Source organism: Typopeltis vanoorti, chromosome 3 (genome assembly GCF_054136105.1).
Source record: "Typopeltis vanoorti isolate ZY-2024b chromosome 3, IOZ_Tvanoo_1.0, whole genome shotgun sequence".
NCBI classification, from domain to species: domain Eukaryota; kingdom Metazoa; phylum Arthropoda; class Arachnida; order Uropygi; family Thelyphonidae; genus Typopeltis; species Typopeltis vanoorti.
In genome coordinates this window covers 12,253,695-12,266,154 of record NC_143551.1, presented here as the reverse complement: position 1 = coordinate 12,266,154, position 12,460 = coordinate 12,253,695, and positions in this window count along the sequence as shown.

Genomic DNA, 12,460 nt, shown 5'->3' with positions numbered 1-12,460 from the left:
GCATTCACCGACTCTGGACATCAGCTCCAACTTTGTTGTCTTCAGTCACGATAGATCCTAGGTACCTAAATTCCATCACCCTCTTGAACTGAGCAACTTCCTCTAGATCTTGATCAGCATGGCGACTCATGAGAACGTACTTCGTCTTCTCTGCATTTATCTTCAGGCCAACATCTTCTGCAGCTTCCTCAATGGCAGTAACAATGCCACTGCGTCATCCCGTTGACAAATAAGTACATCAATCAATTTTTATAATTATTGATTTAATTAAATAATTACATCAAACGTCTTTTAGCTTTTTTTTCATGTAATTATTTGTCGATGTAAACTATAAATACATTTTCATTTTGCATTGATTTTAATGATCTTTAATTCTTGGGGGGGGGAGGTATTCAGAATTAATAGTTTTTAGCACAATTTAATATATTAAAAAATTGACCAGCATATTTTATTAAAAATCAACTAATTAATTAATCCTAAATTAAATTATTTCAGTTTAAAAGCGAAAATATAAAACTAGCAAGTAAAATAATATTAAGTTACATATACTTTTTAAAAATGTTTTTTTGTTTAAATTTGTTTCATTATAAATTTACACTTCACTCTGTAACTTACTAGACAGAGGGCAAACTAATCTGTCACTGTTCACAAATCAAAAAGATGAACCAAAAACATGAACGCATTTTTTTAATGCAATAAAACACGCGTTCTATGACTATCCCACAACAGGCCAACCCATAATAAAATTTTAAGACACACGAAGCGTTCCCAGGGTCGAGGGTGTAAGATTACATATCTCAGTCAATTTTAGGATTATGATTTGTGGAATTTTTTAATCGATCCCGGAGGGAAGCCCCCCGCGGACACCCATGACCGTGGGATTGCATTTTATCGATGTATGAAAGTTTTGAGAGGGCATAGCGCATCAGCACTCATCTTAATTGGTTCAGTGCAATTAATTGCATGATAACTTTGAATACTTCTGTGTTGACTGAGAGAACAATCTGTTTTATGATTGATTAGAAAACTGCAGGAGAATACTATTTTTGGTTGGTATATTTGAAATACCCAAAGATGAAAATATGTGAACCATCATTTATAAGACGTGAGAATAGGAAGGAAGAAGTGTGAGTAGAAACACTTTCATTAATGGTAAGAATAATTATCATTTTTGATATGTGTCCTATAAGTTGCTGGGTAGAGTGAATAGGGCAATTCTATAAATTCTAAACATGAATAAGTGAATTTATGATGGCATAATTAAAAAAAAAACAGTATTGCACGAATAAATATGGTTAGATGGAGCAGCAAATCATCTCGTAAAATTTGTTGCACATTTTATGTGTTATTTCTCTGGTTTGTGTATGTTTCACTCCATTTTCTAAGGATTTTATTTTGTTTACTGAGACTCAGTTTACATCCGATCATTATCGGAATTATGCACTTCGGGAAATCTCAAATTCATTAGTTTTTTTTTTTTAGTATCAGCTGTTGTCATCAATCTCACATATGCTGGTATTTTGTTGTAGACCAACAATGTCTTATAATACACAGAATATTTATTTTCTATTCAGGAATAGATATTTTTTACTGTCTTGTTTCCGAAGGCTAGAATGAAAATGTGTCTATACTGGTAAAAAGCTTTGCAACCCGAACAGATGCTATGCTGCACAAGCAAAAGAAAAAAAACAATTAGCATTTTTTCCTAACATTCACTTTCAAATTTTCAGTTACTGAAAACGTGTAAATATAGTAACCACATTCAATTGGATTGTGTGACACAACTAATCACAGCGGCTAGGTGCTGAGTGAGTTCAAAATTTAAGCTCACCTAGTCACTCCTTTTCAGTGAGTTAAAAATAATACAACGCTAAGAATTTGACATGCTGTGCCCTCTTTACATATTTCGAATGGTTCAAAGGTGTATGCATTTTGAAAGCATACCCGGGCTATTAACGCGAATGTGACGCAACGTTTACGCGGTGAAAAGCGCCTTCATGAAGCACTAATGCTTTATTATCCTCGATTCCTAAGTTAACACAATATACTATACTAATGAAGTATAGTATATTGTGTTAACTTAGGAATCGCGCGAGGTCTGAAAACAATTGGGTGAACCTTTTACGGGAATAAATGCAAAAATATATTGGTGATACTGATATTTCGTAGATGAGCACTGCACACCTGGAATATTCGCCCCTGATATATATATATATATATATTCTCATATGCATCTTTTTGTTTTACATAAATTGTGTTTTCTGTATCCAATGACTGCATTATAAACGGCTATTATATGTATTTCCTAGAGCTGAATCTGCTTTTAGTGCTACAATATATCTTTTGCTTGCATACATGCATGCAACATAGTCTTTGGGTGGGATGTGTTTTTCATTATGAAGTGTCATTCCAGTTGTCTAATTACAATAATTGTTGAATATAGTACAAGGGCTAATATGCCTCTGTGATTCAATGAAACCTTTATTTTGCTTTTGCAGTATAGCATCTGTTGAGGTCGGAATGTTTTTCACAGTATAATAGGTATATTTTTTATTCGTCTTCAGAAACAACATTGTACAAATCAATCTATTCCTGAATAAAAATTAACACTTCTACGAGGATGGTCTAAAAAGTTTTCGTTCTCGACCATACATGTCAACACTATCGGCAAGATTTTTTCTCTAAGTTGGTATATCTGTCATAAGCATCAATGTGAAATTGCAAGTCATTCTATCAAGTAGTTTGTTTTATACAGATGTCTGAAACAAAAGTGTTGTCTGTATCCTTTGAAATGGATAAAATTGAGTATTGTGCAGTTATGAAATTCTTTGTAAAAGAAGGTTTAATGAAAAAGGAAATTCATTCGAAGTTCATAAAAGTTTATGGGCACTTTTCTTCGTTTTCTACAGTTAAGAAATGGTCTGCCGAGTTTAAACGTGGCCGTACCAGCCATGAAGATGATCCACAAGAAGGACGTCCAAATAGTGTAACAACAGAAATTGATCAAGTGCACGATATGGTATTGGATGACTGGCGAGTCAAAGTGTGTGAAATTGCTGAGATGGCATTTCAAAAGAACGTGTAGGATATATTTTGCATGGAGAATTGCAAATGAAAACACTTCGCGGCAAGATGGGTTCCCTGCTTGGTCACACTAGATCAAAAACGCACTTGCATGAAAATGTCCGAACAGTGCTTGGAGCATTTTAACAGGAATAAAGCTGATTTTATGTGTGGATTTATTACTATGGATGAGACTTGAATTCATCATTGCACATCAGAATCCATACTGCAGGAAAGGTCATGGCATCGGTGTTTTGGGAAGCTAAAGGCATTTTGTTTATTAATTATCTTAAAAAGGGTAAAACAAGCGGGGAATATTCCCCAGCTATTGTTTAACCAGACCAGATGAAAATATTCATGAGAAAAGACCCGGTTTGCAGAAGAAAAAAATCAACTCATCAGGACAATGCACCTGTCCACAAAGGTGTTTTGGCAATGGGAAAATAAGGGATCTGCACTATAAATTGGAGCATTCACCCATTCCCCAGATTTGGCTCCTTCTGACTTCTATCTCTTTCCAAAACTAAAACTTCCTCACGTTTTTCTTTGAATCAAGAGGCGATTGCAGCTATAGAGGGGTGTTTTGCAGATTTTACTGAGAACCACTACAGGGATAGGGTAATGGCGCTAGAATAAATGTATGGCCTAAGCACTGCATTGTTGTGACATGTTTTCTGTGCCATTCTTAAGATAATAACGAATAATTCTAGTTATTAAATGATGTACAATAAATAAAACTATAGTAATAAACTAAAGTACACTAATTAATCTGAGATAACGCTCAATAAATGTCTTTTCATCAGATAGTCTCAAACCCTTATATGTCAGTATATAAACATACTTATTTTGATAGCCATATTTGTAAAATTATTCCTAAAAATATTTCCCAGATCCTTTTATTCTCCAAATAAAGAAAGCAGAAATTAGACCTAATTCATTGTGAAATCCCTAGGTAGCTATTTTCCATTCTTAGTCATCACCTACAGTTGAGTTCATAGCTACCAATTAATTTGAATACCCCAAGAGAGTTTGAATTATTAAAATCAGTGTCTTACAGGGAGAATCAGGGCCGCTTTAGCTCTAACTTTTCGAGACAGTGCGCATGTTTACTGGTATTGGAGAGCTGGCCAAAGACTCACTAATTTAAAGTGACCAAACGGCTAACAAGTGCTGCCATCTCGTGGTCCCTAATACAATATTTTTAATGTGAAATAGTGTGGACTGTTCGGTCAATTTTCTTGAGTTCACAGGACAAAAAAAAAATTGAAGAAAAGCTTAGAAAATTTCCTCTATTCGGGGACTAGAATTAAACCTGTTTTTCTTCGGTGGCCTAGTGTTGAGGAAGTATATGCCACTTACACTGTGCTACGTAGGTTAACAGTTATTACATTTACTCACCTGAAGTTGGATTCATTAGGACAGTGTTTCTCAAACCCCAGATATCTGCGTACGCCTTCTTAAATGTTCATTATTAGCAAGTACCCCTTATCAAAATAAAGTATATTTCATTGTAAATGTCTATTTTATTTGAATTTATATGTTCATGTAAACAAAAAAAATATGATTTATTTTTAATAGAACAATATTTGGAATATGTTTCTCTTCATTTCCCATCAATGAAAATCCACATTTCAAGTAATTCATATTATACTTACAAAGATTTTTCATCTTCCTAGTTGGTTCTCTAGAGATGTCAGATGACACACCCTTATCAATTTCATTTGATCCAGATACAATATTAATATTTCATTGTTGCTTACAGCTACTTGTATATTTGGTATATTGCTTTTTTTTTGTGCGTTTTATTTTATAAATCCAGTCTTTAACCAATGATCCATACTTAAGAATTTGAAAGCTAAAAAAAATTACCGTATTTACTCGATTATAACTCGCACTTTTTTCCCAAAATTAAAGCTAAAAAATCGTGGTTCGAGATGTGGGAAACTAAAGTTTTCAGAAAAAGATGGAATCCAATTCGCTATCATTTATCATCGAGAACAGTTTCCTTGTGTGTAACATCAAAGTCATCTATCCAAATAGCTTCATCTTTCCCATTGTTTCAAGCAAAAATTAGCAGTAATTTACAAGTCTTGAGATATATAATGAACAATCCTTCACAAATGACTAATGAGACGTAAAAACAGAGCATGAAACAGACAGCAATGGTAGACTAGTAGAGACAGCATTTACGAAGAAGTGCATATGACTGGTGCGGTGTTAACAAAAGATCGCACGAACCAAACACAAAGGCAAGCCAACAGTTGAGTTTAAATGTCAATTCTCTTCAACCGAATTCCATAATATCTGAAACACATTCACTATATACAGGGTGTTCGGGATAAATTTGACATTTATAATTAATTATATTTTTCCGTAAGTTACATGTATTAACACACACTTCTCTTCATTTAAAAGTTTGGGCCCTTCTTCATTCATATACAAGATGTCAGAAAGGATGGATAGCTGGAACCCACCTGAATCATGGAAGAGAATAACTTGTATCATGATGATTCGTGCCCGCCATCAAAATAAGGATGTTACGACTGCTGCCCAATGCTCCCTGAATACAGTAAAAACAATCAGGCATGAACTAGAGACTTGCAATGGTGACTACGAGGATGTAGCAAGAAGAAAGATCCCTAGCAGACGATCTGATTGCGTTCGTACAGCAGAATTCCTCGCAAATCTGCAGGAACAGGTGTTGAAGAACCCTGGCATTGGAATTCGGGCTTTGTTCGTGGAGTTGCTAACTGTAGTCAAGCCCTGGATAACAAGGGTAGCCAATGGTAGGCCGTATGTATGGCAGCAGGATTCGGCCCCTTGCCACACCTCTGGGAAAAGTCAAAAATGGTTGTCTGAAAATTTCTACGACTTCACCAGTCCAAATGTTTGGCCTCCAAACTCCCCAGACCTTAACCCCATGGATTATTTTGTATGGGGCGCAGTTGAAAAAGACACCAATCGCACTTCCAGTAATACAAAAGCCCAGTTAATGGATAAAATTAAAACAGTTTTTGCGGCCCTTCCCAGGGAGACTGTAGCATCAGCTTGTTCGAGGTTCCGAAGCAGAATTGAAGCTGTGATCGATGCTAATGGTGGTTATTTTGAGTAAATCTTGTTGATAGTATTGTAATTAACTCTGCCTGTAATGTTTTTTTGTCAATTCATTAAATTTAATAGATACAAAGAAGATTTTCTTTTTCCTTACGAAACTGTCAAATTTATCCCGAACACCCTGTATATTTCTTAGTTTTAATGCAAAACCAATTGTTGCACCAGCAACATATGGTTTTGCTCGAGTCTATACAGCAGTTTCTGTGGGAAGGGACATTAATTCATTAATTAGTGCCATTTTTATCCCAGTTGTCTCTACTTGCACTATTTGTTGAGAAATATATTACACAGACTGCGAATCTCTGTACCTTATTCAGTGATACAATAAAACTACTTGTTTTTCTTGCATCTTCAGTAGTGACACTGCTGTGGAGGGTGTGTTGTTTTCTGCAGGGATAGGTTACTATCCCCCAGGACGTGAATGTCGTGGCAATAGTAACTCGCGATTTGAGTAAGAGAATTCATACATAATATATACATAATATATATAATTTATTGAGAAATATATACGTTTAAAATAATTCTTTTTTTTTTCTTAATGATTCCATGCGTTAATGATGCATAGCCGAAAATTGCCATGTACCCCCTGAAGTCCTTTCGCATGCCTCTGGGTTTACGCCTACCACACTTTGAGAAACACTATTAAGGGGAAAGGATTACACCATTAATAATTACATACATTATATATATGAAGTAAGTATATAGCTATCCCAGTTCGAACTGAGCAAAAAACTAGTCAATCTCTAGTAGTGGCAAGCCGATTTTTCGCGCCGTAAATATATGAAGTAAGTATATAGCTATCCCAGTTCGAACTGAGAAAAAACTAGTCAATCTCTAGTAGTGGCAAGCCGATTTTTCGCGCCGTAAACTCAAAAAATCGACCATGGAACCCACACTATTTCAGATGATAAATATATATATAGTATTAGGATTAGGGCTATTAGGTGGCGCCACATGTCAGCCACCTCTCTTCACTAGATGCTGTCTATAATTAGTGATAGTCTTGGGCCATCTATCTCTGTCTGATTGGCTATCGGTGGAGATTGAACAGTTTGAAAGTTTTACAGTGCTGGTGTCTACAAGCAGACACCAGCACTGAAAAATTCTAGGAATTTACTAATTTGCGATCCTACATCTGATAGCATGGCGTTGAATGATTTTGGGGAACGTGCAGTTCACCATTTATTATCAATCTAATAAATGTAATATACGTTGAGAAGCAAAATGTAGCAATTAAAAATGACAAACACGGGATATCATAAAAATTAACAAATGCAAGCACCGAAAACGTAGGAGTTTCTGATACTAAGAATTTATTAGAAGATATACTAACAGTACCATTGATGACTGATTTAATAATTGGCATCAAGTATTTATATAACATTAACAAACTACTACAAAAAGAAAATAGTATATTGGACACTTAAATGGATAGTGCAAAAATCGAAAAACATTGTTTTCTGGAATATTTCAGAAAACCTACAAGAAAGAAAAAATACTTGACCAATCGACAACTCATAAAGCAAATAATAATCACTACACATATAATTAGAACTTGTTCCATGATAACAGATATCACTTAAGTATTCTGCAAATGAGAAGATTCTCTTAGTAGCAAAAACTTTCCTTTCACTGTCTTCAGTTCTGAGCCTTCCCTTTCAAGGTTGTGTGCCTGTCTCCATTCAGCATGTCATCTAACATTGTTTTCCTTACTTTTCCTCTGGGTTTTTTTACGTCTATTTTATCCTTCGATGGCATTTCTGATGATTCCATTTCCTCAGAATATGTTCAATCCAGTTTCCCTTTTTTCTTTTTATCCTCTTTAACAGACTTCTTTCTTTTTATCCTCTTTAACAGACTTCTTTCTTTCTTCTACTTTTTTTAAGACCTCTTCATTAGCTATTTTATCTGTCCATTTCATTTTTTCCATCCTTCTCCAAATCTACATCTCAAAGCTTTCCAAAATCTTAATTTCTTCAATGTCCAAGTTTCAGCTGCATAGAGAGCAACACTCCACACATAACATTTTATTAATCTTTTCTTTAGGTTTCTGTCTATTTTACTTCTGAATAAATTCCATTTTCTATTAAAGGCATTTCTTCCCATCGCTATTCTTGCTTTTATATGTCACTTTTACATCTTCCATCACTGCTAATCATACTTCCTAGATATTTAAATGTCTTTACTTGATTCAATTTTTCCCAATTTATTCTGATATCCATATTTGCCTCTTTCCTTGCTACTTTCATTACTTTTGTTTTTCTTATGTTAATATGTTAATTTTCATTCCATAATTGACACAGGCTCCAGTATTCTGTTCAACAGATGTTGTAGTCCTGTTACAGTATTTGATAATTATGCCTTGTCATCTGCATATTGTATTGCAAATATCTGTCTACCTCTGATCTTTATTCCTTCTAGTGAATTATCCAGTGCTTCTTTTAGCATTGCTTCAGAATGCATGTTAAACAAAATTGGTGAATGAGAACAGCCTTGTCTTACTCCTCATCCAATGAGACTTGGTTCTGCTGTATTATATATGTCTCTCAGACATTACTATTGCTTAAATAAATCAGATATTTTAAAGTGCTCCTTATATGTAACCTTTGAAATTCATTTCAATAGTCTCCCTAATAAATATATTATTACTATTACATGATCCTTCCATGAAGTCTGAGACTTTACATGTAACAAAATTTATTTGTTTTATAAAAACAAAACTGTTTTTATAAAACAGATGCCCACCCCCCTGTGTTCCAAACTGGTAGGGCGGTTCTCCTTGAATTCTAGTGATTCGAATTTTGAAGACTCGACACTCAGGGTAGCCCCTGAGTTTCAAAACGTTTCAAAAAACGTGACATACAAATGTGACCGTGACATAAAAAGGCTTATCATTATATATATATATATATAGAATAGATATATGTTAGTAATAACTAGTCCATGTCCCGAGCAGATATATATATCAAGACTTTGTAAAGAGACAAAATGATTGCTGTATCCTTGATGTATTACATTGCAGTTTTTGCTATTTGAACTTCAAATTCCTCAGTCTCATCAGTTTCTTGTAGCCAGTATAATGTGTTTTGGCAATATCATAATGCTAAAATGTATAATTTTATATAATTATTAACAATGCAAAGACAGCCATTATCATTTGACCACAGCCTGGTAAAATATGTAAATTGGATAAAACGGATGAAATTTTCCACTATCATACCAAATAAACATATATTTAATATTAACTGTTTAACCTGGCTAGTACAGTGCTCATTTTGCGAATTAAAATGACTAAGAATTATCTAAATCTGGTGTCTCTGGATGGCCTAAATGCACTAATTAGTTTTGGCCACTGATACCTAAAGTATTGGTGTATAACAGTATTTATGAATTTTATAGGGAAAAAAAATCCTTGACACTTTTTACTCCCAAATCAAGTAGAAAGTAGTCAGAATTTCTACCCCAGGTTTCAGGAATCATTTGAATTGCTCGCCGAAGCTGACGAAAATACAAGAGATTAGGGCCACATGGTGGCCCTAATCCTTGGACTCCCTGGAGGTGTCATATGACGAAAATGCAACAGATTAGGGCCACATGGTGGCCCTAATCCTTGGACTCCCTGGAGGTGTCATATAATATGATTTTATAGAATAAGTCAAACATTTCAGCTATTTAAGCACAAGTTTAACTGATGTCAAATTAAATATCGGAATGGATAACAGAATAAGCAAAACCGGTATGGTGCCAGTGAATAAATTCATATGGAATAGAGAGAAATTAGATAAAACACTAAACTAGCTGTAAGGTAGCATTCAAAGCAATTTTCATTTATGTCCCTGAGATTTGTATTAGAAATAAAAGTTAGACTGAAACCTATCTAACTTTTGAAGACTGAGTGGGCAGTTCAATCTCTATGGGTAGCCCATTAGAGATAGCTGGTTCAAGGCTATCACTAATTAATCAGTACGCAGTGAAGGCGGCTAACAAGAGCGCCATCTCGTGGTCAGTAACCCTAATGCAATGTTGTTTTTTTATGTCTGAAAATAGTTGGGCTGGACGACCGATTTTCTTGAGTTTATGGGACAAAAAAACCCGAGTTAGTTTCTGTAGAGAAAAAACCCGCTTCCCCATGCCAGAGATAGACTAACTCGGGATTTTCGAGAAATGGCTTAGAAAATGTTCTTCTAGATTTGAACCCAAGTCTTTCTTTGTGCGGTCAAGTGTCGTAGAGTGCAAACGCCACTTTTTCTGAGCTACACGGGCTCTCCTGTAGCTCAGTAGATTTTCTCTCAACGCCAAACGACATTTGTACTGGTGTCTTTCACACCCTTCCTAAACCATACATGATTGGAAAAGGTTCTATGGAGCGAAGAATCGCGCTTCACTGTGATGATCGTATTTAGATGTGGAAATTATCCAGGGAACGGTTTCGTCAGGACGTTATCATTCCAACTGTCATGTTCCGTGGGGCTCGGTAATGTATGGAAATGTTTCATTTACATTGGCTTGGTCCTTTGGCGAAGGTGCCCAAAACGATGACATCTGATGCTAACTGGACATACCAGACAACGTTATACCCCGACGCTGTGGAAGTACTTCGGCAGTGACCCTTGCATGTTTCTGCATGACAATGCTCCATGTCATACTGCACTGCATGTCTAAGACTGGTTTCCACAAAACAATGTTGAAGTGTTGGACACTGGCTGGCTCAGACCCCTGTTGTGACAGTAACAGGGGTATTTCAGGATATTAATGAGGAGGTAGTGCTGATCACAAGAGGGGGATCAAAGTTCTCTCCACCTAACTTTCCATTAACTCAAGTATTCCTTCCTACTTGACGTGTAAACGCTGGTATGGCTCAGAAAGCATTTTTCAGTGTTCAGAAATGTTGGAAGGATCACAAGCCAGAGAAGATACAGTAACTGACATTGAATTATCTCCATTATCACCGATGATGACAACAGATAATGTATTTTCAGAGAGAATGCATTCAAATATTTCGTTAATCCACATAATAACCAGCCCAGTCTTACCACTGTCGAATAAGTTGACATTCTGCCTTATTTGGGATGCCTGCTGTGAATGGGCCAGAAATTCCTAAGATATCTTCTAGAGATATTCCTTCTGTAAATTTGGACATGAAAGTGGAGAGTGACAATGAGGCAAGAGATGGGGTGTATTGATACTGAAATGAAGACAATTGCAGACATGCATGGGAGAATGAAGAATGGAATGAAAGATGGTCATTTAAAATGTTGGGAGCTAGAAATCAGTCCTTGCCTACGGAAGAGTAAAAATATCTGCAGTTGTCAATGGCTCATTCTGTATCGACAGTACTAATCCACAAAATTTTACTGTGCTTTCTAAGACACATGAGGTTTTCTAAGATTTCTTTCTGGATCTGCATTATCCACTCGTCATTCCATGAAAAAAGAAATAGAGGAATTTAGGAAGGAGATAGAAGATTTGAGGACTCAGATCAAGAGAATGATAGAAGGCATTAGGACGCTACAGATAAAATTATATATGAAAACTTCAAGAGGAAACGTGAAAGAGAGTGCAAGACAATGAAATAACAAATGGAGCTTGGGATGGAGAAGTATAATGGTTATAGAGGAAATGAGAAGGTTCCAAGAAAATGTGAAGGAGGTATGAATGCAAGACAACGACATGAGAGCAATGTGTGAGTGTTGGGATGAGAGAGGGAAGGATGCTAGTGTATGTGCAAATAAAATGGAAGGTGTAAAAATGAAGAGTTCGATGTAATGAGAGAATTATTCGGTTTACATGTAGTTTTTCATAGGACGAAGCATAAGTTTAAGAGATTGAATAAACGTTTGGCGCATTTGTATCTGCTGAGAAAAGAAAGAAAGAAAACAGTTACCAATGAAGAGGAAGAAATGCTTGTCAAGAACGGTGTTAGAGTAAAATGAGAGTTTTGTATGGCAGTTCCATAATAAGGGGACGTGCTTTGTGAGAGAATGACAAAATCATGTTTTCCAGGTCCAAAAAATAATTCCGTGATGCTATTAACGTGTAAAAGGATAAAATGAAAGAGTTGATTATTTTGGCAGGTACAAATGATCTCAAAGGAGAAAAGCACGAGAGAGGGCATGAAAGAGTTACTGGCTATAGCAAAAGAGTGTAAAGTCTCTTGCTGCGGTGTGATAGAGGTGATTTGCGAAGAAAGTGCAACTCATTGCAAACGATTCAATGAGTTGTTTAAGAGGATTGGAGTGCATTTTCTCGATGTATAGAATGAGTTTGATAGGCGAAGAAACTT